This window comes from Castor canadensis, chromosome 13 (assembly GCF_047511655.1).
Source record: "Castor canadensis chromosome 13, mCasCan1.hap1v2, whole genome shotgun sequence".
NCBI classification, from domain to species: Eukaryota; Metazoa; Chordata; class Mammalia; order Rodentia; family Castoridae; genus Castor; species Castor canadensis.
In genome coordinates, this window is record NC_133398.1 from 111,452,226 (window position 1) to 111,458,558 (window position 6,333).

Here is a 6,333-nt window from a genome sequence, read left to right on the forward strand (position 1 = left end):
ATAGAAAATCAGATGTTGGTGTTTCTATAGGCGCTTCTGATCATGCACCTACTTACAACCCCCCTGTTCTTATTAGGTTGATACTTTTATTAGCACATTTCTCTTGCTGTCTTTCTGGGCCTTCATTGGTAAAACAATTGAATATTCTCCAAACTTCCTTTGGTGTAGGGATAACAGTAGGAAAGGCTACATAAGATTCTCTAGATATCTCTGTATGTCCATGTAAGAGACTAACCCTCCTCAATTACTTGGGACTCAGGTGTCCCTAGTACAAGGAATTTCTGTGTTTATACCAAGACAGTTGATAAACCTAATGTCAGAACAAAATTGATTCAGAAAGAACCACTGAACTCTAGGACCCTAAAAGCAGATAGGGTCTTTCCTAATAAGTAGAAGTTGAAGTAGAAGGTCTTTCCTAATAAGGATTTAATCATTAGGTACAAGTTCTAATTCATGGAGTATTTTTCTTTCAATGATTGTCCAGACAGGAGGTGAAAGTCCCTTCTTTATTTATTGTAATTTTCTTTTTTTGGTGTGGTGGACAGCCCCTTAGAGTATTGGGAGAGCTTTTAACTTAGATAGCTTAGATAGACACACTATATGGACACAACTCTTGTTAGCATCTAAGGTGTAGCTTTGCATACAGCTGTTTGCTTACTCCTGCTCTTGATGGAGAAAGTTGGAAAGAGTCTTTTGGACTAAATGCACAAGTTATTTCATCAAAGAATCAAGAAGCAGAATTACTGAATGAGTGTGATATTGTTATATACCAATCTGTTCTATTGGATGGACTTTGATGTTTATTAAAGAAGATCTTAAAATTATACATGAGCATGTGTGCATATGTGTGCCCATGTATATTTATCTTTCTAAGCATATGTATGGGTCAAAATCTATAATTCTTCCTTTATAATTAACCATCTCCTTCCATTAGGTTAACCAGGCAGACCTTAAGCTATTTCTTATTAAAAGAAAAAATCCTTTCTCCTCCTTCCCCAACCAAGCCAGTGTACCTTAATGCAATGATGGTATGTTAGACCCAGAAGTTGTCAAAGCATCGTATTACTGTGAGGCCATAATGACACCCTGTCTCCATAAAGTAGTCATGTTTTCTCAAATCACACATTGCACCATTGATTTCTGACATGACACTTCATTCAGTTGCTTTCCCTTTCTTCAGTGTCACCATTCTCTGACAATAGCAGCTGGTGCCCATTTTGTTACTAAGTGATTCACACTTTGCCACTTTACTAGAATGCAATTAGTTGAAGCAGGGGGGAAAAAAAGCTCATTGTAAAGTAGCATGCTTGAAGTTGTAATTTGGACTGCTACGAGGGTTGCTGGGGTCACAGGCTCTGAAGCCTGAATCTAGGAAAGCTGCAGCTTTAATCTGGAGGTTTTCTTCTAAATGCATTAAACAAAACAAAGGAATACTATAGGCTATGAAGAACTTTGTATTTTGTTTTAAATCAAAGTACTTAAATATTTAATCTGGTGATTTCAGAAGACAGAAAACCAACCAGTCCACACCAACTCATTTCTGTTGTGAATAGAGTGATTGGTAGTGGGTTTAATACTTTCTCTTTCCAATTCAGAAATTCAGTGAGAGGAGCTGGTTTGTCAACTTACAGAGTGTTGACCTCAGGGTCACAACATGGGCACATTGGAATGATGTTTGGAAAATGTTTGGAATTTATAAGGATCATGGTTACCTTTTTAGAATCTTCAGGATGACAAAGAAGAAAACAAAATGATGACAACTTTAGCTGATGCATAATTAGCCCATGAAGGTGTCTGCCACTGGTATAAGTATAATAAAAGTTTCAGAAAATCTTGATTTCTATAAACAATCAGAAAGTTACAATGTGACCTGTACATACATGTCTTATGAGATTTTTTTTTACATTTTTCCCCTGAGATAGGATCTTACTATGTAACCAGGCTGGCCTTGAACCTGGAATTCTCCTGCCTCAACCTCCCTAGTCCTGCAATTACAGGCTTATATGCCATTATTTTCAGATGCATAAGAAATAAGTTCAAGATTTCTGTCAAGTTTGCCTGATAAAGAGTAGTTGTGTTCCTGCAATTCCAGCACTTGGGAAGCTGAAGCAGGAGGATCAAGAGTTTGAGGTCAGCCTGGGCTACATAGTGAGATCCAGGCCAGCCTGGGCCATCCAGCAAGACCCTGTCTCAAAATATCAAAACAGGGCTGAGGATGTAGCTCAGTTGATAAAGCACTTGCCTGCCATTCCTGAAGCCCTGAGTTTGATCCCCCAACTCGGCCAAACAAACACAATAAACAAATAAAGGAAGCAGTTGTTTGCTAAGTCCTTACATTTTGAGAAAGGGTTAAAAATACATAAGCCTATGGAACATTATCTTTCTATTAGTTTTTAAACAATTAGAAGTATCTCCTAAGCTTAAGTCTTTGAAATAGAGACTACCCAGGACATTTACACATGCATATGGAAACTCATGGCAATTCATTCAAGTTCACACATTTACGTGGATGTGGGTAGACTCTCCGAAAACAATTCACTTGATAATTATAACATAAATTGAATATTAACTTACCAATGTTCTTGTTTTCCCTACACCAGCAACTTGATGGATTCTTTTTCTCACTTTCTTTCTGTGCACACATATATGCACAGTTAATTAACTTTCAAGAATTACATATTTAAATAATCCATCTACTAAGAAGTTTGATTTGCCTGATCCTTAGTATCAAACACCAAAGATAAATGTTACCTTTACAGAGCCCTTCAGCCAGGGTAGAAAGTAAGTTCGTAGGTTGAAGCAGGATGCTCAGGACTGTTTGAGACTGTGTCATAAACTGTACTGAGAATGCTTTTGAAAGTGTTGAAATTTCCGGAAGGCTATTAAATTACTCAAATCAGTTTTGTACATAAAAATTAATGTTATCTTAACATTAAAATTTTTTTTTTGCTGTGCTGAAGATTAGACCCTGGGTATCATTCATGCTTGTGAGGCCAGCTATCTACCACTGAGCTCCCCTAGCCTTCTAAATATTGTTCTTGATGTATTTCCCCTTAGTTTATTTTCAGGGTGTCCTGTTCATTCACAGGTTTTTGGGAAGCAGCTTGTCTTGTCTTCTTGTCCTCATCATTTATCTTAAAATAATAAAATAAAAGTAACCTGTAGCAAGTAAGCCTTTAAAATAAATATTTTCCATACATTTCAACACGTTATTTTCTATTCATAATTCTTAACTAAATTTAGATTTTTATTAATCCAATGTGACCTAAAATTTTTGCATTAACAGCACAATGTGGAATAGGGCTTATTCTCATTGGCTACAGATAAAGCCGTCATCTTGGAAATGGCTCTTTCTGACAAAAAGGTGTTCTTTTGAAATAAAGTCTTATTCACCACATTCCTCTTAGAGTTAATGTGAATTTTAGTGCCTCTAATTTTAGATTGAAGTGAAGTCTAGAATAAAACCCACCAGCTGACAATTGAATTTATAGATAGTTGTGAATATTTCAGGCTTGAATAATAGAGCTGTAGAATTTCAGAGACAGAGAGGGAGAGAATTAAGTCTCGCTGTAGTTTTAGGTTATAATGTAATGATGTCTAAGAAGTGTTGAGTACAATGTGTAAGTAGTAATTAGGAGACAATTGCGTTCTTTCTGAGGTGCTGTTCAGGTGTCACTGCAAACCTGCAGGGAGGTGACTCAGCAGGGCAGAACTGCAGCTAGTGTGGTGGCCCCTTGGTCCCTTTCTACTGAAGACTGATTGGTAGATGGAACTGTTGAGAAATAAAGCAGTAGTTTCTGTGTGTATCCTCTCTATCCCTGCTTGCTCAGCTATTTATATTTTAATATGAGTAAACACCATTAAAAACTATTGACTTGAAGACATTTCTGATCTGGACTTTGGAGTAAGACATGAGTTTAAATCTCACCTCTATCAGTTCCCGTTTGTATGACCTTAAGTAAATTTCAGAACATTTGAGGCTTCATTTCCTAAAGACCCCTCCCTCACAATAATTTTCTGTACAATAAATACTTGTAAAATGCTCAGCTCAGGGCTGGGTACATAATCGCCACTTGATAAATGACAGCCATATTAGTATTTCCCCTGGGCAAAAGGTATCAATTAAGGAAGCACTTCATGTTGGACAAGAACCACGAACTACATTCAACCTACAGAATGAATCCAGTTTGTTCGCGGTCATTCGCTGCTACAGTGGCCAGTCCTCGTTTAGAAGATGCTGCCAGGGTTCCAAGGCCTTCCCTGGCAGCTGCACGTCCTGAATTTTCCTGCTTGCATCCAGGTTATTGCAAAGTTATGGACTGAGATTTAGGATGAGACAGCTGGATGGAGAGTTCCCATTTTTCAGGGACATGAAGCACACTTTGACACATATGCATTTGGTGACTTAAGCAAATACATGTTTCATAAATGGGAGGGGAATTTTTGGCCTTGTTCTTTAAATCAAGAGCCTGCAAATTTTAGAAGTCCATGAGAAAAAGCCCAAGGGGACAAAAATTGGGATGAAAGTGTTTGCAGAGGTCACAGGGAAAAGGTGGGGAGAGTGTATCAAGCCTGGAGAAAATGGGGTGTATTTTGTGATCAAGCAGCTCAAAGCAATTCTCCTCTTGGGGGGTGGGAAGTGATGCCTTGTGGGCAGATGATGAAACAGTTAATTGTCATAGCTTTGGGAAATTCAGTGCCAAAGACAGGAAAGGGAACAAGCACAGTTTAGGAGCCTAATAACTTCTAACTCTAGTCTAAGATCAGAATGCATGTGTGAGCAGTCCGGTAATAAGGTAATAAGTGAAGTGGTGGTGTAAGAGCTCTAAATTAAAAGGAATTCACAGGGCTGCTTTAAGTCAGTGCCGACACACTTTCTTTCAAACGTTGACTTGAGGAAAGCACTTAGCCCTGAGTGCAAGCAGGGAGACAGAAGATCGATCTATTAATTATAGCACCCATTAGCAATGATGGGTACAAGGCAGCAAATGCAGAAGGGAGAGGTTGCTGTTAGGGCTGCTGAGGGGGTGTTTTTATTTCTCTTGCTAGCTTTTGAGTAAAGGACAACACCAGTGGGTGGGCACATCAAGGAACTCGTGGGTGGCTTTTTCCTTCACAGGGTCTTCCTGCAGATCCTAATATTGCTGACTTTAGAAAACAAAAGGAGAGCACAATTTCCAAAGTGAGCTGAAGTATGTTTGTGAAGAGGCAAATTCCTGCCTTCATGCTTGTTCTTGAGACTTCCCACTCAGAACAGATAAGTGAACATTCTGGTAGGGAATCCCATATTGTCCTCCCTTTTAAAGGACTAGAGCAATGGGGGAAGGAACACTTGGAGGAGAGTGTAAAATTCACACAACAATAAAATGTCATTTGATTTATAGTGAAAGAGATAATTGCATCCCTTTGGTTCTATGGTGACTACTCCCCCAAATTCTAGTGAATGACCATTACACAGTGGGATTCCCATAAATCACCTTTCCACTGGAAAGCAATTATCTAACACCCTTTCTCAACTGTCACCTCTTCTTTCTATAGTGGGTTCCCAGGAGGTTCTTAGAGGTTTGCTAAAAGGGGTTTTGCACTATGGCTAAGCTGAAAGACAACAGGACCAATTATATCTTTGCATGTAATTACCTATTTAGAAAGTCAATCACTGATGGGACCAAGAAAGAGGTGATGTATTTCTTCTAGATAAGAGAAGTATTTTGTAAGATTAGGTACTTCACCAGGCTTCCTTTCAAGAGGTATGATGTTAAAAGACAGAGAGAGAGAGAGAGAGAGAGAGAGAGAGAGAGAGAGAGGATGGAAGAAACCCTTACAAATATCATTTTTCAAGACAAAGTTTGGTACATTTCTATAACTACTATGAATGAACCATGATATTTATGGACTCACAGATATACTAAAGGCTCAGATGACTTTTCCAGATTCATTTCTTAAATACTGGCCAAACACAGGCACAAAGACACACACACACACACACACAAACACACACAAACACATGCATGCATTTATTCATCAGTGCTAGGGATCATTCACCAAGTTTTGTGGACTCTAGAAAATAATCCTTAAATATTGGCTTGAATTTTATACTTGATGTCTTTGTGTATTATTAAGTGGCTATGAAATGGAGCAATTTAAATAAGGAAACAAAGTGATTGAGGATATACTTCCTATGTGTTTTAGTTAGATCAATAAAAGACACAGTTATGCTTATGGAAGCATGCTGGCAAATAGTAATTACAGAGCTGAGGATCATCTGTTCAGTCTTGAAAATAAAGTTTGATTCTGCTCATAATAAAGGGAGTGCAGCCTGAGGATGTGGCAGGA